At 31.5% G+C, this 26,367-nt stretch overlaps 3 pseudogenes; all 3 read left to right on the top strand.

The window, feature by feature from the left end:
• The first annotated feature begins 2,905 nt into the window (after nucleotides 1-2,905).
• Nucleotides 2,906-3,499, top strand: LOC149558536 (L-type lectin-domain containing receptor kinase IX.1 pseudogene; annotated as a pseudogene).
• Nucleotides 3,500-18,649: 15,150 nt separating this feature from the next.
• On the top strand, nucleotides 18,650-19,726 carry LOC149558535 (L-type lectin-domain containing receptor kinase IX.2 pseudogene; annotated as a pseudogene).
• A 3,111-nt stretch (nucleotides 19,727-22,837) lies between these two features.
• Nucleotides 22,838-24,884, top strand: LOC149558534 (L-type lectin-domain containing receptor kinase IX.1-like; annotated as a pseudogene).
• Nucleotides 24,885-26,367: the final 1,483 nt, after the last annotated feature.

Here is a 26,367-nt window from a genome sequence, read left to right as displayed (position 1 = left end):
TAGATATGCTATTTTATAAGTTTGGACATCTTAAAGTGACACAAAAATTTTTGAAGATGAGGTAGAAAAGAAATCAATTGCTAAGAAAGATTTGGAGAATTAGCATAGAATGCGTGGATCAATGTATTTCCCAAAAAAGCATGACACAAGAGATTATATCAAGGCCTAGAACCTACTCCTTACATACATCACAAGACAAGGTAGAGACCATGTAGTTTCTATTCTAACAAAGTTTTTAAGAATTATTTTTTCATAAATTTTGTTCTTTAAAAATACATAGCTAAAGGATACCTATAATTTTAAACTTTTTGTTATTATCAAGCAATAATAAATTATTTTCCCATATGTCTATTCTCAAAAGATGCATAACAACAATACAATAATATTGATCAATCAATATAAAATGAAAAATAGTATAATCTAAAATTTTATATATTAAAAATGATCCATCTATTAAAAAGATTACTACTCATTAATAAAAATTAATGTATCATGCATTATAAATATATAAATTAATTATAATTGTACATGTGTATCTATGTTTATTTATCTAAACCTGGATGGTTGATAAACTATATAATGGATTGGTTTCAAATCAATTTTCTATTTCTTAAAAAAACAACTCCTATTTTTATCAAAGAGTTTCCTTAAAGTATTAGATTTAAATTGCTTAATGATGTATAATGAGCTTATCTAAATTATTCTACTACTATTTAATATCATGATATTAGTTGATAAAACCTATAATAGTACAATTAGCTAATCTCAAATCCATCCACTTTTATTTAATAGTACAATAATAGTTCATAGGACCTATAGCATATAATTAGTTGATTCAAAATTCTTCTACTTTTGTTGAAAATCTTAATAATAGTTTCTAGGAGGTATAATTGATATAAATCTCATCTACTTTTATTTAACATCATGATAATAGTTCACATGACCCATACTATATAATTAGTTGATCTAAAATCTATCTACTACTCTTCAACATGATGATGATAGTTCATAGATTGCAACACTTATATAAAGATTACTATCTATTCTTGACTACTAAAATGTGTCCCACAACACACAAGGATACAAAATTCATGAAGGGAATCCCTTATACTTCAGCGGTTGGTAGCATTATGTATGCTATGATTTCTACACGTCTAGATATTGCTCATGCAATGGGAGTAGTTAGCTAGTTTATGAGTAATCTTGGCAAGCCTCATTGGGAGGTAGTTAAATGGATTCTCCGATAACTTAAAGACACCTCTACTTTCTCTTTATGTTTTGGAACAGATAAGCCAGCATTGCAAGGGTTCGTAGATTTAGATCTTGGTGGTGATTTAGACAAGTGGAGATCTACCTCAGGTTATGCTTTCACATTTGTTGGTGCAGCGATCAATTGGGGCTCTAGATTGCAACATTCAGTCGCTCAATCATCTGCTGAAGCTGAATACATGGCTCTCTCCGAGGGGGCCAAAGAGATGGTATGGTTGCAGATTTTTTAAAAAGAATTGCATTTGCAACAATAAAATTTTAACCTTTTCTATGACAACAATAGTGCTATATTCATGAGCAAGCATCATACATCTTAGCGATGCTCGAAGCACATTGACTTGTGTTATCATTACATTCAGCATGTGGTTAAAGAAGGAAAACTTCAAGTCGTCAAGATTGATACAAAATTAAATCCAGTTGATGCCCTCACGAAGGTTGTAACACGGGAGAAGTTTGAGTTTTGCCAAGCTTCTCTCAGCATTTCTAGCATGTGATAGCAAGGTTTAGAGTAGGGGAATAGCTTGTTACAGCAGTGGTTGGATTGTTGGGGATATGAAGCTCAGCCATTTTTCATTATTCCCTCCAAGAGACTCTGTCTCTTCAATTCTTCTGCTGACATTCAAGAGTCTCCCTTGAAGCTCTTTTATATATTCTATTCGCTGTAACTTGTGGATGTACTTCTGGATTAAATAATATATTCTCCTGCTCAATGTGGATGTAGGATTTATTGGCCGAACCACGATAAATCAGTGTACTCTGTTTTTGCATTCTTGTTTGCGCATTTTATTGCTTTTCTAACTTTTACAGCAGCTTACCAAAAATGAAGCATCAGGTAGGCTAGGTGGCAGCAATGACTGGGCATTTTATAATAAATCTATTCCCCTATGGGATAGATTCTCAGGGTCTGGCTAATTTTTCTACCCATTTCCAATTCCTTATTAACATAAACAACAATATTTATGACAGTCATGGAGACGAGCTTGCATTTTCTTGGCACCTTTCGAGTTGGAACAACCAGAGAACGCTTCAGGCGGAGGTTTCGGCTTATTCAATGTGGAAACCTATAATGGATCTCCCCATCCCGTGGTTGCCCTGGAGTTTGACACTTACAACAATGAAATGAATCCCAATGATAATCATGTTGGGATTGATATCAATAGTATATTCTCAAAGTTGACTGTTTCTCTCAACAACCCCAGACTATTCAATACCTCTTGCTAGCTGTATCTATTAAACGGTAAACCATGGGATGCCTGGGTGGATTATGATGGTGTAGAAAAGAGTTTGCGTGTCTTTCTCTCTTGTAATCCAAACAACACCAATGTTTCTTATAAATCCAAAAGCCCTCTGTTTAATTGTATAATAGGTCTGCGCGACTATCTACCAGAAAACATCAAGGTTGGCTTGTCGGCTTCCACAGGACACTTCACTGAGACACGTGGTGAGAGTTTGGAATTTTTCTTCTAACCATTCGTGGGAAGTCCGAGCTGCTGTGGATGGAACTACAAATCACGATAAAAGAAGATTTATTGTCCAAGTTTTTTTCATATGTCTGTTTTTCGTTGTTGTTGTCTTATGTGGCTATATAATAGTTAGGTGGTCGCAGTATTTCTGAAAAAGCAAAAGAGGAGGCGAGATGAGGGAAGAGAGTGATCCAGAGCTTGACGAATGCTGTCCTCGTGGCCCCCGAAATTTTTGCGAGAAAGAAAAGCTTGGGCATGGAGGCTTCGGCAGCATTTACAAAGGCATCCTGCCCTGCACCGGAGAGGTGGTGGCTGTCAAACGAATAGCGCAAGGTTTGAGACAAGGAAGAAAGGAGTATGTTTCTGAAATTCAAACGATCAGCACTTGTGTTGTGTGGCTTTTAGGATGGTGCCATCAAAAGGGAGAATTACTTCTTGTCTATGAATATTTGCCAAATGGGAGTCTGGATAGACACATTTTTTGGAAGGAGAAGGATACTCTGCAGTGGGACCAAAGATACAGTGTCGCCTGTGATATAGCGTCTGCTCTCGTTTATCTACATGAAGAATGGGACAACCGTGTCGTCCATCGAGACATAAAGGCAAGCAACGTAATGTTCGATTCCTATTTTAATGATAAGGTGGGAGATTTTGGTTTGGCAAGATTAATTGAGCGTGATCAGGCAGCTTCCCATACGACCGTGGTGGCTGACACGCGTGGTAGCTCCAGAGTGCTATATAACGGGGAAGACCAGTCTAGAGGCTGACGTGTACAGCTTTGGGGCGGTTACTCAGGAGCCTTGAAGAATAGTACAATTGCAGACTGGTAGAGTGTGTTTGGGATTTAAATGGAACGGCAAAGGCACTGGATGCAGCAGATGAGAAACTTGGTGGAAATTTCAATGCGGGGTAGATGTGGAGTGGCTGATTGTTGTGGGGCTGTTGTGCACCCAAAATGAGAGAGGTGATAATGGTAATTAGAAGTGAAGTTGGACTGCCATACGTTCCTTCGGATTTGCCGCTAGCTGTGTGCAGCCAGTGTACTCCGGTTATAATGAGTTCAGGCTTGTCGAGCTCTGTGGTGCTTCTTTCCGGGGTGTCGTCAAGTTCACCAGTCGTCAGGTCGACGGTTTTTTTTACTCGCGACTACAACTGGTTGTGAAAATCTGTCGTCGAGCCCTCTACATTTCACGACTAGCCTTGTCAATTTAGACTATATCAAATTGAAGTGGGAATCTAGAATGGAAATTTCATGTTATAAATCTGTGTTTGGAAAAAATTAAAAACATAATTAATTTTGTTTTATAATTTATATTGGCTTTCTTTCCTGTCATTTCTTCAGTATATATGCAAAAGTTTTACCTAGTTCAATTATGCAAGAGGCTCTTAAGCAGATTTCAAATATGAGATGCATGTACACCTTTTTTTGACAACGCATGATCTTACAAAATTGCCACACAATCAAATGCTGAAAATTCAGCTATAACAACATATAGTTGTCACAACGATGCTTTCCCAAAAGCTATTGTTGATTTATTAGCATTACAAATAATTTAAAAATTCACGTGCTAATATGCTATTATAAAGATTGAAATAAAACTTTTACATTAGAAGATAATCAAGATTAATTTTTAAAAGAGAGGAGAAGAGAGGGAAGTTGAAGAGAAATAGAGAAATATATATGTATATGTCAATGAAAAAGAGGGAGAGCGAAGAAAATAGATAGATAAAAACAAGATAATGAGGCAGAGGGAAAAATAAATTAAGAAGTAATATGTAGAAATAGATAAGTAAAATATATTCATGAAAACTATCAAATATGTAATAAATAGAACTATAATAATATTGTATAGTAAAATAAATAAAAGATAAATTCTAACATTTAAAATTTAAAAAAAAACAAATTACAAAAAAATAATATTTTGATGTTAAAATATTCTAGTTATTTGTAATAAGATTTTTTTATTTTAAATAATTATTGATTACTCAATGTATATTTTTGTTATTACTTTATTTTTTAAAATGTGTTACTAAATTCAATTATAACTAATTTATTTTTTATTAATTAAATTTTACAATTCGTAGTAGTTTGTAAAGTATTAAGTTTATTAAATTTTACAAAATTGTGTTACCAATCTCTACAATTCTTGTGACATATTTGTATAATAGAGATTGTGTTTGTGGAGACTTTTGTAGATTATAATCTCATTTTCCTCTAGTGTAAATAATAGAGAAATAGATATGGAAATGGAACAAAAGAAGTTGAGGAATGAAAAATCATGGATCTAATAAGAGTATGCACCATGTGATATCACTTCTTATAATCTGAAGTAAATCAAACAATATAATTTTTTATTTCATCTCATTTTTGTTTGGTAAGGAATATATTTCTTAAACTTTTTAAATTTAAAATAATTAGTTTAAAATAATATATTCATATAAATGTAAAGAACAATTATTTATTTTGCTATTAATTTGCTTCATTTAAAATTTTTTAAAAAAATCTAATACACAATATGCAAAAAAAAAAACCTAGTCTCGAGTTAAGAACAACAACTAACAAGTGTCATATAGTGGCTTGTATTTGCCACATTGTTTAATTAACTAGAATAGTAAAAGAATTTTTTTTAGAGTAATACAAAAATTTGAATGATACAAACAAAAATAATTGCATTTGATTTTAGTTTAAGAGGGGTAAACGCTTTGACCTGGAGCTATGAACCAGTGAGGCCACAAACGGGGGACCTCATCCCCATGAGATTTGAACCTTGATGGCAAGGATAACAACACAACAACTTAACCATCACAACATGCCACTATTGTCAATTCTATTTGATTGGTTGATATAGAAAATATTAATTAAAATCATTTAGGTCCATAGATAGTTTTTTCACTATTTTGGTTATAATTTTTTGAAATTTAATTTATAAATTTTAGTTTTAGAATGTGTTGGAAGTATCAAGTAGAAAGTCTAAATTGAGTTATTCTCAAATTTTGAATACGGTAAAATCTTTGTGCAAAAATGAATTCAATTAAAATAATGAAATTTCACGGTGTAGGTTTGAAAACTTCAAACAGAAGTTAATTGTGTAGAGAGAAGTACTCAAGGATTATAGTTTTCTTGATATCTGCTACAATTGTACAAAACTTCTAGTTTTGATATACAAAGTTATAGTAGTTTATTTGGCACAACATGTGCTCTTTTGGTCAAATTGCTATTGTCATTTTAATATTCTTGTTGAAAATAATTAAATATTAAAAGAAAGTAATGAATTTTTAGTTTTCATTCTTACATAGTTTTTTCACTATTTTTATTATAATTTTTTAAATTTTAATTTATAAATTTTAATTGTAGAATGTGTTAGAAGTATCAAGTACAAAGTCTAAATTAAGTTAGTCTAAAATTTTGACTATGCTAAAATCTTTTTGCAAAAATGAATTGGATTAAAATAATGAGATTTCAAGGTATAGGTTTCAAAACTCACATGGAATTAAATTGTGTAGAGAGAAGTTCTCAAGGATTATAGCTTTCTTGATATCTACTATATGTGTACAAAACTTGTACTTTTGATATACAAAGATATAGTAGTTTACTTGCCATAACATGTCCTCTTTTCATCAAATTGTCATTGTCAATTTAATAGTCTTGTTGAAAAAAATTAAATATTAAAAGAAAGTAACAATTTTTTTTTATAGAATCAACTTTCTTACTTAAAGATTTAACCCACATAAAGATAAATGAACTAAAAATGAAAAGAAGTTATAAATAATATTAATAAAAATAAAATTATTTATCAATTTTTACATTAAAAAATACTTTTAAATATTGAATTGCAACAAACCAATCAAAAAAATTGGAAGATTTGCATTTGTCACTATTACTATCATATGAAATCATAACATTGAAATTTTAACACCTTACAACCTTAAATTCAAAATCTCAATTAAAAACCTTGAATTACTAATAATAGTAGCCAACTCGTTATATAGCTCCACTATTCAATCATTATGCTTTAAAAGATTAGAATAAAAGTCTATAGTTGGTAAGTCTTTTATAAACTGCTAAGGTGGATAAACTTAGTAGGTAACCCTCAAAATGAGGAGGAACTAGATTTGAAGTTTCTATTCTTGAAAACTAAGCATGTAGTTATAATAAGTTTAATTCATACAAATTATACATCTCAAGTTCTTTTCAAACCATTAGTTTCTATTACACTTAATTGTATTTTAGTGTATAAATCTTTTAATTAAATTGAGAATTTATTAAACATGTTTTATATGGTTGATATATATATATATATATATATATATTAGACTGAAAGAATCGGTGCAACACAACCCCCTTATAAATTGTAGTGCGCTTGGTAAACTTTTCAACATGACCGGTAGCGCTGGCGCGACATGCCCACCGGTACCACAAGGACAGGGGAGACTAGAACCCGTGACCAACCCCCTACAATAGGGAAGATTTAGCCAACCAAGCTAGGGCCCCTGCCCTTATATGGTTGATATTTTAATATATATGTGCATCCTAAAATATTTGTGTACAATATGAGTAGTGCTTCCTTCAAATTGGCTCCTATAAGATCCAATTTAAATGAACCAAATAAATTAACATAAAATAATTTTAATAATTTTAAAACTTAAAATTTCACATTTAAACATTAGCCAAATGAAAAATGAAAATAAAATAAAAATAATTACATTTGATTTGCTGAAACTAGGACTAACTAATTGAATAGTGTATTGCCTAGATCAAATACAATAATAAAGACCAAACTAAATTAATCTTGTTTGTTTATGTTTATATAAATATATATCATGTGATTTAATAATTAATAAACCATGTGTAAATTCATGGGTACGAAATGAAACATTAAAGAACATAAATTTGTGATTGAAGAAACACTTACCTTACAATTATTAGTTCCTGTCGAAGCTGGGATACTAGTGTTTTTGCTTAATCCAAACTCTTGATACTAGTGTTTTTGCTCAATCCAAACTCTTTTTCAACTGGCCAATGAAATTTAACAATTTTATTGCTTGTTGGTAATAAGCTAAAGTTATATTATTAAAATTTATTTAAATAATTCAAATATTAGTATTTATCTGCAGTCCAATTGGAAGCCAAGGGAAAAGGCAATGAGAAAATTAGTTCATTTAAAATGTTTAAATAAAGAAAAATTAAAATGACACTTGTGAGACAATGGCATATGTTTGAGAAGTTTACTATATATTTATGCTATAGTGTATCTATAATGGCTTCATTGACTACATTAAATGAAAATTAATACTAAAAGATTTAGCTGGATTTCTCTAGCTCATACATTTAGTGATTATTAAATAAATTTGTTCCAACATCATCCTTTATCCATTTTGTATCAGAATTATGAGGCGTTCTAACACCAAATTTTCTGTCATATTCTCCACATTTATGTGTTTCTAGATTGAGGCTGATGCAATCAGTGCATCAATATTGTTTCAGATTTTCCCTCTTATTTTGTAGGTTGAAAAATGTTTTCATGGATAGATTTTATTGGTAATTGAGCTAATTTTGTTTCTGGTCTAACTTATGATTCATTTCTTGCAAGCCATTTTTCCACTAAAGTCGACATTCATCACTGGATGACTTATATCAGTCAAAGTTTTCTCTGCAATAGATCAACAGGAATCAGTTCACTTAATTATTCGTCAATATAATTGCTAAATTGAACCCAATGTATCTTTTATTCTAGAAACTTCACAAAATTTACTTGTGAATACAAAGTCAAAACTACACTTGAGAGCGCTCAGTGAATCTTTTTGAATTGAGTTCTCAAAGTTTTGTTTTATATTTCATGAGAGCGTTGTCCTAAGAAAAAAATTGCAGAGCTTTTTGTTCCTAAAGTGAAAAATAACATATATAGTACTCAGCTCTCATAAAAATAATTGCTCTGACCTCACATGGCCATATAGTTTATTCTTGTGTATAAATTTATGCTCTATCATGAATAATATACCTGGTTTATTTTTGGTTCTTTGGATTTCCAAATGATTTTTTTCAAGGGAATATTTCCTTCTTTCTTTGTTTTTTATTCTTTGATGATAACCGCTTTGAAAGGAATAGGAGATCAATAATTAGGCACAATCATTGCATATGGTTTGAACAATCAGTTGCTAAAAATCACAATGTTGATGATATCTGAAAATAAAATCAACATTTTCAATCTCTAATACAGAATGAAAGCAATCAACGTAGGTGACTCGAAGGTCCTATTTGGCCACATGAAGAGGGGCTTCGATGCACTTGTAATGTGTTCATATCAAGTTAGAAACTATAAAAGGTATTAGGTTAATGATGGGTTTGATGTAAAGATTTATGACTTATCATAAAAAGAAAAAACTAATAATATGTTTCAAACATTTTTACTTTTATTTTTATTAGGGCTTGAAAACCTAGTACTGTATAAATTGCTCCCTCATAGCTCTATATAAAAAGATAATTTCTTAGATTCATAGAGATAGAAGCAATAAAAAATTTAGGAAATTTTAGGAAAGCACATGAAAAGTTACCTTACATGCCTAATTTTGACACAAAAATTGTTTCAATTTTTTTTTCCTGTATTGCTTGGAATATTTCTACTGCTCAGACAAAAAATAACAAGATGTTCCATTCACCACTCAAATGGTACAAAAGACCATTGGCATGAATCCATTTTAGCAATGTAATATTTAAAGATAATGGTTGTAGATCGCCTTTTACAATGGTATATCCAGTGAAATTAAAATAGATATTTCAATAATCTCACATATTCCATTGTAATACCATTTTCTGAACCCAACAAAGAGATGTTGTGGAGACCATCCAGATTCTCACTGCAAATTTCACAATTCCTTGATGAGTTGAAGACGTTGGTAGCGAAGACAAAACTCTATTGGATTTCTTTGCAACACTTGATAAGTTTCATTTGATTTCCAAATCCTGGTGGACTTGCCTGGATTTCGAGATTCATCCCCCAGAATTGCTTGCCCAATATCTGAATTTCGATGATCATGATCCATTCAGATAATACCCTTAGGTTTGTAATGTATTTTGAGTAGTGACGTTGGATAGGTTAATATGAGAATTGAGATTTAAATCTTCCTCGAAGCTAATCCCAGTCTCTTTATCAAGGAAGAATTCTCTTTCCTGGAAGATCATTAAAAAAGAGAGAAGTAAATGCCTGAAGAGAATAAAATAACAAGCCTAAAATATGTATGTGCACCTATAACCTGTGCATGTGAATCCATGAATACTAATAGCATACTATACTTAATTATCATCTTTTCATACTATCATTTTGTGAATTGTTAGAACAACGGTTGATTTTATTTCATTCAACTTGAGAAATTTTGAACATGTTACCTCCATGAACCATGTCTATATAGGAACATCTAACTTTCACTTGATTTCTGTTGAGGGACTCTGTTCACTTACTAAATCCATTTGCTCCAGCTACGATATCAAATTGCCAAGTGGCTTCCTGCCTTTGCCTAAATGACACTTAGCCATCTTTGCAAAAAAGCACATAGTTGCATTGAAGATCTCCACATGTTAGTGTGGACTCCACGTAGGGGCTATGTGGCTTCTTGTAGAGTCTAAAAAAATCAGCAACTCATTTAAGGTATAGAATTAAAAAATATAACTAATCTTGTTTATCATATCAGGGGATTGCTTTTGGATGGTTTGGTTTCTTGTGTTTTCTTGAAGGCTCGGCTAGAAATAAATTATGAATTCAAATAATTTTATTGAATGTCATCAATACAAATTTTGTCTAAAGAACTTCACATTGATTGAAAACCAAGCTTTGGTAAACTAGGCATTATCAATTTCAATTGTCAAAAAAATAAAATATAATATCACTATTTTCAACTAAAATCTTAGCATTTATTTAGTTTTAATCATAAATAAATTAATATACATCCTCAAATTAATGTAAAGTTGTTTAATTTTATAATTTAATTTGATTAATTGATTTTATTTCAATGATATGTATTCATATGGCATACTTTGGTTATGTCATATTACTTTTTATAAAATTGATTACTAATATATATATATTTATGTGTGTGTGTGTGTGTGTGTGTGTGTGTGTGTGTGTGTGTGTGTGTGTGTGTGTGTGTGTGTGTGTGTGTGTGTGTGTGTGTGTATGTATATATATATATATATATATATATATATATATATATGTATGTATATATGTATGTATGTATATATGTATATATATACATATACATATATATACATATATACATACATACATATATATATATAGATATATGTATATATATATATGTATGTATTTATATATGTATATATATGTATGTATATATGTATATATACATATATATATACATAGATATATATATACATATATAGATATATCTATACATATATATACATATATAGATATATGTATACATACATACATATATACATACATACATACATACATATATATATATATATATATATATATATATATATATATATATATATATATATATATATATAACATCAAAAACAACGTTTTAAAATAATTGAATATTAAATTTTACTTTAAATTGATTTTAATATATGTTAATATTAACTATGTTTTAAACTTTTCTATACATATCAATTTTAATAACATCAACAACTATTTTTATTTTCATTTAATAATTTATTAATTTAATAAGCTTACATTTTTATTACAAAATTTATAAATTAATATTTAAATATTTAATTAACTTTTTGATATTAATATTTGAACTTTTAATTTTTCTTGTAATTTAATTTTAATTTAAAATATTTTGATTGAAGAAAAAAATAATTTATAATCATTTTTAATTTATTTTTTAATATATTTCAATTATTGATAATCTAGAATAGTTAACTTGGTCTTCACAAATTGAAAACCCTCTCACATTTGACATTTTGTTTCAAGTTCACAATGAAATGTACAACTTGACATTACCCAAACCCCACCATGCTAACTTGCTTCCCTTGTTTCTATTATTATTTTTATTTTTAAAAATATTATTTTGATATATTAAAGTTATTTAATTATTAGAATTAATAACTTTAATTATTAATAAATATCAAAATAAAATTTGGCATAATGCATTTGAATAATTAATTTTGAACGACTTGATAAAATGTTAATTTTTTAAAGGGTCAGTATCAATTTTATATTTTTATACAGTTTATGATTAGTTTTAATGATTGTGCATAGATAATATGGCATCTAACATATGAATAAGAGCATAAATTTTATACATAATATACATATCAATGTCAGAAATTCCATAAATATTATTATTAGTGTTGATGATTATGCATAGAAAATGTAACATCAAATATCGTAAGTGTACCTTTAAACATCATTTGAAGAGTGGAATTTATTTATTTATTTTGTTGTTCACAAAATTCACATAGATGAAATAGTGAAAATAACTTATTCATGTTGTTGTTCATAAAAATTACATAGATGAAATAGGAAATATAAGCCCAAGTAGAAGTATTCAGATGAAGTATAGGAAATATGAGAAGAAACTAAAAAAAGAACATTTCTCCATAATGATGTAGCTACATCACATATTGCTTAGTGATAAGGATGGTGTTGCGACCTTTATTAGAGCAATGATCATGGTAGACTTCTTTCATCATTTTTGGAAATGTATTTGTTTTTGCAGATGTGTCACGCATAACTTTGGCAACATCTACCATTTCCATTATTTCTAGTTCATCAACAGTATCAATTGACAATGCAGCATTCTCCAAAGCTTTGATTATATGTGAGCATGATTCCCGGATTATTCGTTTACATTTATCTAAATCAATCTCAAAGAAATTATTTGAGGTTATGGAAGTAACAGGACTCATAACAATGATATTTGACTCTCCAATAGAAGAATCCATAGCTCAAATGATATGTTGCAAAACTTTAAACAAATATCAATAAAAAAAAATATAAAACCATTATAAGATATAATCAAATACAGAACACACAAATTAAATGTAGGAGTTATACTTAAATATAGACCAAATGAAGTCAATACAAATAAAGTTTTGTTCACTAATTTTAAAATTATAAAACAAAACCAAATTAATATTGAATGATAATTAGAACAAGTAAATTATATTCATTAATTTTTTTCCTTCAAATTATATAATGAATCTTTTATTTAATAGTTTAAATAAAGAAAAGTTATCCATAATATTGTCATCAAATATTAAGAGACATTGAAGCAAAAGTAAATATAATTTTTAAACATAAAGTGATATCAATGAATGAATCAGTACAATAATTACTTAAAACATAAGTAGAATTAGTTAAGATATAATTATTACTTAATACATCATTACAATTAATTAAGATCTGTAAAAATAAAATATCATGAAAAAAAGATAGGATTTCTCAAAATAGAATAAATTAAAATGAAGAAAGTTATTTTTATCATTTATCATTGTATAATAGAGACATTTTTAAAACATGGAATATAGTAGGAAGTGTTACAAACCAAATACTAATGTGTTCAAAAAGATTTTTACGGACACAACATTTAAGAATAACATATCACATCAACTATCTTCAAGGCACTTAAAGTCTATTTTCTTCATCCTTGCGCTTGGAAATTTGTCTGCCCTTTTTCATTTTCTCATAACGATCATATGTGAAAGGAGGCGTTATTCTCAAACACTGGAGAGATTTTACATGTGAAACTGCCACAAATGTCAATCCTGCTCTTTCTCTTGGTCCTATATCAATTGTTGTTTTAGGAAGAGTTAATCCCTGATATTTGTGAATAGTTAATGCCTATGCCAACCTCAATGGCAGTTGAAGTGTTCTACCCTTCTGTATTGGTGGTATTGGAATTATCTTTGGATTATGATCTTTGAATGGTAACCCTGAATAACCATCAAACTCAACCATCACATATGTTGGAGGCTCAGGTGGAGCACTACCTTGCTTGTAGACAATTTTTCGAATGTATCCAAGAGCCCCATTTACAAGACTAGCCTCTATACATACATTTGAAGTTAGCATGACCCTTGAATCCTTATATATTAACAACTCTAGATCAAGATCATCATTTGAATAGTCATCTATTGTATTAATAGTACCTACTTTTGGTGCAACACAACGTGCAACGAGATGCTTCAATGAGTGTAGCATTTTTTTATTATGAGCATGAACATTTTCATTTGTTGAGAACAAATGAACATCATTATCAAATTCAAAATTTGTTGCAACATCTATGTTGATAGGGGTCCTTGACATTAGCAACCTCCAATCATCAATTTGTGGGTTTGCATCTCTTAGATTCGTCAAAAGTTGTCGAAATCTTTGTTGGTCAATATCTTCCCCATCTTGTCTAAATATCTTATCTAATGTGACAACAATCTTGAATTCTTGCCATAGCAACTTTGTGCCCCCATTTTTGTCATATGCTGCTCTATCATTGATAGGAGGCAACTAGCCCAAATCTCCCACCAATATTATAGATACACCTCAAATACAATTGACGAAAATAATTATTTTAAAAACTATGTATTAATTCATAAATTTGATTCAAATATAGTATATTTCACACATGAGTTAGCTATTCATGATGCAAAAATAGAATCTTTACCTCCAAAGATTATATGTGCAAATTGTGGGAATGCTTGGTGCAATCGTGAATCTATATTTTCCAAGATGTTTTGACCAATGAAGCTCATTTCATCAATCAAAATATATTTTATATGTGACATTTCTTCTTGAAAACTTGTGAGTCTTGCTCCTTCCAGTTGAGAAAAATCTCTTATTGGTATCTTCAATTTTGAATGAATTGTAGAAGCTCCTACATTGAATGCTGCAACTCATATTGGTGCAAGTAATAGAAGTGTATAATGGGATGGCATTGCCACATTTTGAAGAGATTGACTAATGGTGCCAATTAGATATGATTTTCTTGTTCATGTTATTCCTTGAATTATCAAAAACAATGGTTTTGCATTTTGATTTCTTTGGTAGTGTGTCATGATTATGATGACTACCTTTTTTTGTTTCTCACCAAGGGTCATGTAGTTTATGCATTGAGGAATTTCATCATAGATAAGGCACCCATGATTCTTCATGTTACTTATGAAATTGATTGCTCTAGAAGTGTACTCTTCTCCTTGATAATCAATAGACCAATTTGTTTGTCTATCAACATCTCTTCTCCCCAACATGTCTATTTCTAAGCAATGTATATTTTAACCCTGGTGCAACCTAGATATAATCTCCCATTCATTTTTTGTAGTATTTCTATGGACATCTTCGTTGTCTTCAATTTCATAATCATTTGGGTTTTCAACATTTTCTGCAGACATTATACATTGAACATGCCAACGGTTGTAAGTGAATGTCTACCAACTTTGTATGATAGAGGCATCATCATGACCAATATCCCCTTCAATATCACAGAATAGATTGTAGAGAAGTAACTCTGATAAACAAAACTCAATCCATTTACCTGATTCACTTGAAGGGATAGATACAAACCTAGGAAATACTCTAACAATTGCAGATTTTCCGGTAGGCTCCCATTTGTTGTCTCTTTTTCTCTTAGGAATATATATCCATGATCTAGCTACATTAATTAATGTAACACCTTCCATACATAATGGCCTTCTTTTATAACCATCAATGAAAGATTTTATTTGTTCTTTATTATTCTCTTCATCATTTTCATTTTCATTATTTAGAGTTGCAGGTTTGAACTTCTCAAGTGAGACATTTAGATTGACAAATCTTCTACTACACTCCACTAATGGAAGCTCTAATAACATATGGCAAGTTTCTTGAGTACCAATGTCTCTTTCTACAATTTTCTTAGTTAGAAGCCTCCTATATGCCCGTGCTACTAAATCATCTGGATTTTTCATATTGGATAGACACATCAACATTTGCTGGTATGTTTCTGAGCTTTTCTCTACTTTTGTTGCATACTTGGCGATATATTTTATGACAGCATGTTTGGAAAGAATAGGTTACCTATCTATACTTGCTCTCCATAATTTTAGTATGTGACGATTATGTGAATTGACTCTATCATAATTTCTCATTGGTTCAAATTTCTTTTCCCCTGTTTCCATGTCTTCATATAATTTTGATCCCCCCAGGTTTAATGGCCAAGGAGCATTATACCTACACTCCATGTAAGAAATATTATATTAAGCTCTGTCATTTTGTAGTAATTATTTATATATATTTGGTAAATATTCATTGGGATGAAATAATTACCTGCAAACCATCTTTCCCTTTTTTTCGTAGGCATGCACCCTCGTTACAAATCGTGTGTCGCTCCACAGAATTTAATATTTCCTCATAGTCACGGTCCAAATCCACCTCTGCAAGCTGTCTTGTGTTTTTGAGACATGGATGTTGTTGAAAATTGACCAATGCCTACAATTGAAGGTAAGAAAAGATAAGTACACTAATTAATATCACATTACATGAATATATATAAATTGATTAACATGCCTATATATTTCATTGATGAGGATCATTTCTAGGGTTCCATGGATGAACAATGGAGTGAAAATATCTTTCAGGACTTCTTCTTTCCTCCTCATTTGACCAGTAAATTTTATCTACATCAGGTGCTCCTTCAATCCATATGAATCCATGTATGTGCGGGGACCCCGTATGTTGCCATTCATATCTACACCAAAAGTCCTTGATATTCATTCCCTTTTCTAGAATCTCTTTTCTAAACATTGAGTTTATTAATTGCATATAGTGTGCAACTATGTGAGGATAATCAATAATATTTTGTCTTCTCCAATTCTAAGGTTCTTGTGGATCAGTTGGCATTGTTCCTAGCATAAGTGAATGCAAATCAGGCCAATACATATCTGTTGCACTTAATGTGAAAAATATTGTAGGAGTACCAATTTGATGAAGCAAATCTGTCAACTCTACACAAGATTTAGTCCAATATGACCGTGTTCCCCTTAATGATGTCCCAAACCACATCAATTTATTTTCTAGATTGGAGTGGGGTGTGTTTTCCATATGTTGGCGCAAATCATGGATGGTAATGGGCATGTCTTTAAAGTTTCTTTTCACAAACACTGACGATGAGTTTTGTACACGATGTCTCATTATCATGTTGAATACAAAATATCTAAATCTGGGATGTTTGCCAAAACGATGATCCCTGTAATGCATCAGATGTTTCAAAAATTCGTGAAGATAAACCTACCACAACCATGGCTCTAACCAATCACAACTTCCATCAGGAAACAATGTTGGAAATGCCATATCAAGTAATCCTAATGTGACATATTCATTAATGGGAGATACACCTATACTTGGCCAATCTATCAATGATGTTGGATTCACATCAGGGTTATTGACCCATGCACGAATAAGTTCCATTTCTTTTTGGGCATTAGGTGGTCTTGAAGCCATTGATGTTGTATGATCTATTATATTTCCTTCATCTGACTCCATGACTGGACCAACAAAAATAATCTCATTTGCATTTGAAACAAATTCCATATAGACTGTCTTTAATTTGGCAAAGATATTTTCATCTGCATTTCTAGGTAGATCATTGAGAGCATTTTCATTATTTTGGACATCTGAATAAAATTTATCATGCTCTACTTTTTATTTGAGTGCTTTGTAGACATAATCCCTATTCACAGTAAAGTTATAGTTTGTTCCACATTGATCTCTTCATCTAACAATAATAATTGGCAAATTATCTATTGTGTGTGGCAATATATTGGAAACATGTTCTATATTTTGTGGGAAACTTATTTTATGCCCTTTATATTTATATTGACCCCCTGTTGCATGTGTAACTTGAAGTATGGGGCTGACACATGCAATTAGCATTTCCTCAACTTGGGTCAAGTTTGCAAGCTCCTCAAGTTGTGGCCTTTAGATCCATATTATTTAAAGCTGAAAATCTATTGTTTCCCTTTTCTTGTCAACATCTATTGCATACTAGACCTTCTAATGTACGGACCACTTTCATTCGTAGATAGCATTCCTAACAAATATAACACATCTGTGGCATTTTCAAGCTATCTAGTTGTTGTCGAAACTGCATTTGGGATCTATAGAAATTATCCTCAAGAAATACAGTTGGGTTTTGTATATTTTCTCTGTTGCCTTGTCCACCTAAATTTATCCTATTTTGGCTTGTGGGATGAGGTGCTTCAGGAACACGCTATGTTGTTCTTGAATTTTCATTCTGGTGACTCATTTCCACAAATACAAGTAATGCTTGATTGTACCACTCACTTGATTCAAAATCAACTTCATGTCTCCCTTGTGTTTCAAAATGAGATACTTCATCGAATGTTCGTTGACGAGTAATTCTATCCCTATTTTGTAATTCCAATTCTTGTATTAGCAATCCTGCCCTTCTTCTAGCATAATTTAATCGTCGGACTTCATTTTTCCTTCTTCTTTCTTCTTCTCTTTCAACTTGTGCCATTTGTTCTTGTCATCGTCTACGATACTTTCTCTAGTATTCTCTCTGGTATGCTCTTTGTTGCTCCATTTGGTATTGTCTTCTTTCTTGATTTATTCATTTCTATGAAATAAATTTGTAACCAAACATTAAAAAAATAGTAGATTTAGTAAATTATTTTTTTATAAAATTGGTTTAAAATATCACATTAATTTAGTGGCATTGCACTTTAGATAAGATAGATATTTATTCATTTCTAATTAATAGTTTAACAATTCACAAATAAATATAGGAGGAACTTTTACATAGTCTTGTATGTATAATACTAAATTTATTTTAAAAAAAGGAAAAATAACATACATTCATCAAAATTGATAAGTCGAATAGACAAATTTATAAAAAAAATTGATAATGTCAAATAATATGACTCCTAGATTTCATTATAGTCATGCACAAACATGTGGAATTCATTTTCTCGAAGTTCATTTTCGTGGGAAGTTAGACCTCCTGGTGAATTACTTAGAAATGGCAATGCAAACAGATTTTCTGTGAAAGTTTATTTGATATGCGTGTTCTTCATTGTTGTGGTCCTATGTGGCTTCATATTTGTTCGCTGGTGGCAATATTTCAGAAAAAGGGGAAGAGAAGGTAAGGCTAGGGAAGAGAACAATTCAGAGCTGGACGAATGCTCTTCTCATGGCCCCTGAAGCTTTTCCTACGCCGAGCTCAGTGCCGCAATAGGAAATTTTTGCGAGAAAGAAAAGCTTGGATAGGGCGGCTTTGGAAGCGTTTACAAAGGAATCCTGCCTGGCATCGGGGAGGCGCTGGCTGTGAAAAGAACAGCTCAAGGATCGAGACAAGGAAGAAAGGAGTATGTCTCTGAAGTTCAGACAATCATCAGGTTGAGATACTGTAATCTTGTGCGGCTTTTAGGATGGTGCCACGAAAAGGGAGAGTTACTTCTAGTCTACGAGTACTTGCCAAATGGGAGTCTGGATAAACACATTTTTGGGGAAGAGGAGGATAGGCTGGATTGGAGCCGAAGATATAGTATCGCCTGTGACATTGCCTCTACTCTTGTTTATCTCCACGAAGAGTGGGACTAGCGTGTTGTTCATCAAGACATGAAGGCAAGCAACGTAATGTTGGATTCTGAATTCAATGCCAAGTTAGGTGATTTTGGTTTGGCGAGATTGATGGAACGTGACTAGGATTCTTCCCATACGACCATGGTGGCGGGCACGCGGGGGTATGTTGCTCCAGAGTGCAACATAACAGGGAAAACCAGTCCAGAAGTTGACGTGTACAGCTTTGGGGCGATTACACTAGAAATTGCTTGTGGAAGGCAACTGATTGACCACAGCCTTAAAGAACACAATTGTTTCCCTTTTCTTGTCAACATCTATTGCATACTGGACCTTCTGATGTATGGACCACTTTCATTCGTAGATAGCATTCCTTACAAATATAACACATCTGTGGCATTTTTAGTTGTTTTCGAAATTGCATTTGGGATCTATAGAAATTATCCTTAAGAAATACAGTTGGGTTTTGTATATTTTCTCTGTTGCCTTGTCCACCTAAATTTATCCTATTTTGGCTTGTAGGATGAGGTGTTTCAAGAACACGCTCTGTTGTTCTTGAATTTTCATTCTGGTGACTCATTTCCACAAATATAGGTAATGCTTGATTGTACCTCTCACTTGATTCAAAATCAACTTCATGTCTCCCTTGTGTTTCAAAATGAGATACTTCATCGGATCTTCGTTCACGAGTAATTCTATCCCTATTTTTTAATTCCAATTCTTGTATTAGCAATCCTGCCCTTCTTCTAGCATAATTTAGTCGTCGGACTTCATTTTTCCTTCTTCTTTCTTCTTCTCTTTCAGCTTGTGTCATTTGTTCTTGTCATCATCTACGATACTCTCTCTGGTATTCTCTCTGGTATGCTCTTTTTTGCTCCATTTGAAATTGTCTTTTTTCTTGATCCGATTGGAAATTCATACTTGATTTATTCATTTCTATGAAATAAATTTGTAACCAAACATTAAAAAAATAGTCGATTTAGTAAATTATTTGTTATAAAATTGGTTTAAAATATCACATTAATTTAGTGGCATTGCACTTTAGATAAGATAGATATTTATTCACTTCTAATTAATAGTTTAACAATTCACAAATACATATAGGAGGAACTTTTTTGTGTAGATAAGATCTACAAATATAATAAATACCAAATAGTCTTGTATGTATAATACTAAATTTATTTAAGACAAAGGAAAAATAACATACGTTCATCAAAATTGATAAGTCGAAATAACAAATTAATAAAAAAAATTGATAATGTCAAATAATATGACTCCTAGATTTCATTATAGTGATGCAAAAACATGTGTAATTCATCAGTGAGGAAAAGGTTATTTTCGCCATCCATGTGCTCTTCATCATAGAAGATATCTTCCATTAATTCAGAGAACCCAAATGATTTGTTCCATGCGTCATGAATTTCCTTTGTATATTGTCCCATCTACAAGATTTGAGAATCTTGGTCACCTCAAACATGAAAGCCCGCATTATGAATTTCATCTGGAATTTTTTTACAAGACTCAAAAATGATTGTTCCCAATCTATCCAAATAAGTTTGAACAATTTAGCTTGATAGCACCAAGTCGTTCGGAAGAAGTGGGCTTGTGATAGTGTTCTCAGAATTATTTTGTTGAGCATCGATAGTTAATTTTTTTCTGATATCTATAATGTAAGGATAAAAAATGGTCAGTATCAAAATGACAAGAATTAAGCTATGCATATATAGCAATAAATTGGTATTTGAAAGAGAAGAAGATTTGTTTGATTCTTTCTTATTGACATAATTCTACGCATTTAATTTCTTTTAACAAAAAACTTATATCTTCTTAATATTATTTATATAATGTTCTAATCTTTGATTTAAAAATTTAATAGTAAAACCTAACTTCAAATATTAAGGAGAAAATAGATAACATTTCATGAAATATTTTTTTTTTAATTTTCTTCATATTTTGATAGACATTAAAATTTAGATTTATAAGTAGAATAAAATTTATAAAAATTAAAAGACATTCTGAAATATAAAATTTAAATTTCCTGATGCATCATTTCATTTAAATGTGTATTAATCTTTCAGATTTAGTTGATAGATGTAATTGAACTTTTCTAATATATTTTAATATAAGGTTGAAATTTATAAATTTGAGAAAATTTGAACAAAATGTTAGAGATTATATCAAGGCCTAGGACCTACTTCTTACATACATCACAAGACAAGGTAGAGACCACGTAGTTTCTATTCTAACAAAGTTTTTAAGAATTATTTTTCATAAATTTTGTTCTGTAAAAATACATAACTAAATGATACCTATAATTTTAAACTTTCTTTTATTATCAAGCAATAAAAAATTATTTTCCCATAAGTCTATTCTCAAAAGATGCATAACAACAATACAATAATATTGATCAATCAATATAACATGAAAAATAGTATAATCTAAAATTTTATATATTAAAAATGATCTATCTATTAAAAAGATTACTACTCATTAATAAAAATTAATGTATCATGCATTATAAATATATAAATTAATTATAATTGTACATGTGTATCTATGTTTATTTATCTAAACTTGGATGTTTGATAAACTATATAATGGATTGGTTAATAAATTCTTATTGTTTTGTAACTATATATAATTATTGATGACTACTTCTTTTGCAAATTTTTGGTTGTATTGAATCAAGCTATGGCAATTACTTCCTTGAATGTCATGCTTTTTCAAGTTTTAGCTACTATGATGGCTTTGTTTATTTGGATATCCAAGTTTAAAGCTTGGTTGCAGAAAAATTCTGCAGTAGCATGTTTGCACCATTTGTTGGAGGATCAACTACTGAATTTTAAAAGGCTTACCTCTACATACTAGATAGACATCTGTATGCTAGACAATAGTCTGCCTTGGTTAGTTAAGCATGGTGAGCTTGTATTTTACTGTAGATTGTAGCATTTGATCAACAAAACATTTATGCATTTTACTTATATCCCATTCACATTTTGTGTCATAATCTTTATTGAAAGCATGAATACCATATTGTTCAAGCCAATGGTAAGACAAACTCTTGACACAAAGTTTGGTCATTACTTGACTTGGCTTTAATATGTTGAGGGGAAGCACATGGTACAAGTGGTTGCAAGAAGAACCTCTTATAGAATTATCACATGAATGAAGTATGAGACAAATCTCAAACCACATTGTATGGTTCTTTGACCTTTCCTCTTATTTTCATAACTAGTGGTTGGTCAATAAAAAAATGGGAAATTTGGTTTAATGTTTTAAATACTAATAGTTGCCAACTAGACTTTACAAGGTCTAAGTAAACTTTGTGTAGATCATTTAGGGAGGACCTTGACTTGCCATCATTTCTTATGCAAATAAGTTTAAATTTTCTTTTCACTTAATTTTTTTTTAGAATATAGGAAAAACCAATGAGTCCTTAATCTTCCAACATTTCTTTCAGTGAGTCTATTCTTTTCTCATATATTTCTATTTAAATAGAATAATTCAATTTTCACCATGGAGCTTCTCATTACATGGGAGACCATCATTCCTTAAGGAGAGATGGGAAACCTACAGGCCGTCGAAGGTCCATCCCGACTAACGAATCGGCAGGTCCTAATCATGTAAGATAATAATGAAGAGAGAGGCCTATGTGTTCGTTCCTATCTCGAAATGGAATCGGCCGAACAATTGCAATAGCCTTCTTCCTATGAAAGGCACTAAAAAATATAATTGCTAACAAATTACCCTCAGAGACCATCTAAATCACATATTAGGATGGCTAAATTCACTTACCCTACACGGGCCTTCCTTTTCTTAACCTGTGTTGCTCTTTTCCTATTATCATCGCATGCAGGAAATGTTACTTTTAGCTTCCCTCCTCTAAAAGGTATAGAAAGGAAAAATGATGCCACATATCAAGAGAGTAATCAAGGAGCCCTGCAGCTTACATGAAATGAAGCATTAGGGAACCTTAAGAACAGTTCCGGCTGGGCGTATTATACTGACCGTATTCCACTATGGAATAGGTCTACTAGGGCTCTAGCCAATTTTTCAACTTACTTTCAATTCAATATTGATCTCAACAACAAAATATACGATAATCATGGAGATGGACTTGCGCTCTTCATGGCACCATTCGAACAGAACCACCAGAGGACGCTTATGGTGGATTTCTTGGCTTGTTTAATGAGGAAAGCTTTAAAAAATCATCTTTTCAGATGGTTGCTGTGGAGTTTGATACATACAACAATGATTGGGATCCTGATGACAGTCATGTTGGGATCGATGTCAATAGAATTTTCTCGAAGTTCATTTTTCCCCTCAAGACATCCAATCTATTCAATCGCTCTACACACCAAAATCTCACAAACGCGACATGGGAGGCCTGGGTGGATTATGACGGTGTAGAAAAGGTTCTGCACTTCTTTCTCTGGTATAATTCTTCTAAAGCCAAAATCCCTCTATTTAACCACACAATAGATCTGAGCAACTGTCTACCAGAGTACATCAAGATTGGCTTCTCGGATGCCACTAGAGAGTACACAAAGATGCACACCATAAAAGTTTGGAATTTTACTTCTAAATAGTCGTGGGAAGTCGGACCTCCTGGTGAATTACTTAGAAATGGCAATGCAAACAGATTTTCTATGAAAGTTTATTTGATATGCGTGTTCTTTGTTGTTGTGGTCCTATGTGGCTTCATAGTTGTTCGCTGGTGGCAGTATTTCAGAAAAAGGGGAAGAGAAGGTAAGGATATGGAAGAGAGCGATGCAGAGCTGGACGAATGTTGTTCTCATGGCCCTCGAAGCTTTTCCTACGCCGAGCTCAATTCCGCGACGGGAAATTTCTGCGAGAAAGAAAAGCTTGGACAAGGCGGCTTCGGCAGCGTTTACAAAGGAATCCTGCCCGGCACCGAGAACGCACTGGCTATGAAAAGAATAGCTCAAGGATCGAGTAAAGGAAGAAAGGAGTATGTCTCCGAAGTTCAAACAATTAGCAGGTTGAGACACCGTAATCTTGTGCACCTTTTAGGATGGTGCCACAAATAGGGAGAGTTACTTCTGGTCTATGAGTACTTGCCAAATGGGAGTCTGGATAAACACATTTTTGGCGAAGAGGAGGATATGCTAGATTGGAGCCGAAGTATCTCCACGAAGAGTGGGACCAGCGTGTCGTTCATCGAGACGTGAAGGCAAGCAACGTAATGTTGGATTCTGATTTCAATGCCAAGTTGGGTGATTTTGCTTTGGCGAGACTGATGGAACATGACCAGGAGTCTTCCCATACGACCATGGTGGCGGGCACGCGAGGGTATGTTGCTCCAGAGTGCTACATAACAGGTAAAACCAGTCCAGAAGTTGACGTGTACAGCTTTGGGGTGGTTACAGTAGAAATTTCCTGCGGAAGGCGGCCGATTGATCACAGCCTTGAAGAACACAATTGTTTCCCTTTTCTTCTCAACATCTATTGCATATTGGACCTTCTGATGTACGGACCACTTTCATTCGTAGATAGCATTCCTGACAAATATAACACACCTGTGGCATTTTCAAGCTATCCACTTGTTGTCGAAACTGCATTTGGGATCTATAGAAATTATCCCTAAGAAATACAGTTGGGTTTTGTATATTTTCTCTATTTCCTTTTCCACCTAAATTTATCCTATTTTGGCTTGTAGGATGAGGTGTTTCAGGAACATGCTCTGTTGTTCTTGAATTTTCATTCTAGTGACTCATTTCCACAAATACAGGTAATGCTTGATTGTACCTCTCACTTGATTCAAAATCAGCTTCATGTCTCCCTTGTGTTTCAAAATGAGATACTTCATCGGATGTTCGTTGACGAGTAATTCTATCCCTATTTTGTAATTCCAATTCTTGTATTAGCAATCCTGCCCTTCTTCTAGCATAATTTAGTCTTCGGACTTCATTTTTCCTTCTTTCTTCTTCTATTTCAGCTTGTGTCATGTGTTCTTGTCATCGTCTACAATACTCTCTCTGGTATTCTCTCTGGTATGCTCTTTCTTGCTCCATTTGGTATTGTCTTCTTTCTTGATCCGATTGGAAGTTCATACTTGATTTATTCATTTCTATGAAATAAATTTGTAACCAAACATTAAAAAAATAGTAGATTTAGTAAATTATTTTTTATAAAATTGGTTTAAATTATCACATTAATTTAGTGGCATTGCACTTTAGATAAGATAGATATTTATTCATTTCTAATTAATAGTTTAACAATTCACAAATACATATAGGAGGAACTTTTATATAGTCTTGTATGTATAATACTAAATTTATTTAAGACAAAGGAAAAATAACATACGTTCATCAAAATTGATAAGTGGAATAGACAATTTAATAAAAAAAATTGATAATGTCAAATAATATGACTCCTAGATTTCATTATAGTGATGCAAAAACATGTGGAATTCATCAGTGAGGAAAAGGTTATTTTTGCCATGCATGTGCTCTTCATCATAGCAGATGTCTTTCATAAATTCAAAGAACCCAAATGATTTCTTCCATGCGTCATGAATTTCCTTTGTATATTGTCCCATCTACAAGATTTGAGAATCTTGGACACCTCGAACATGAAAGCTCGCATTATGAATTTCATTTGTAATTTTTTTACAAGACTCAGAAATGATTGTTCCCAATCTATCCAAAGAAGTTTGAAAATTTGGCTTGATTGCACCAAGTCATTTGGAAGAAGTGGGCTTGTGATAGTGTTCTCAGAATTATTTTGTTGAGCATCGATAGTTAATTTTTTTCTGATATCTATAATGTAAGGATAAAAAATGGTCAGTATCAAAATGACAAGAATTAAGCTATGCATATATAGCAATAAATTGGTATTTGAAAGAGAAGAAGATTTGTTTGATTCTTTCTTATTGACATAATTCTACGCATTTAATTTCTTTTAACAAAAAACTTATATCTTCTTAATATTATTTATATAATGTTCTAATCTTTGATTTAAAAATTTAATAGTAAAAGCTAACTTCAAATATTAAGGAGAAAATAGATAACATTTCATGAATTTTTTTTTTATATTTTCTTCATATTTTGATAGATGTTAAAATTGAG

This window comes from Cupressus sempervirens, chromosome 5 (genome assembly GCF_028749045.1).
Source record: "Cupressus sempervirens isolate cs-2001-9-10 chromosome 5, ASM2874904v1, whole genome shotgun sequence".
NCBI classification, from domain to species: Eukaryota; Viridiplantae; Streptophyta; class Pinopsida; order Cupressales; family Cupressaceae; genus Cupressus; species Cupressus sempervirens.
This window is presented reverse-complemented; position numbering and strand designations above follow the sequence as displayed.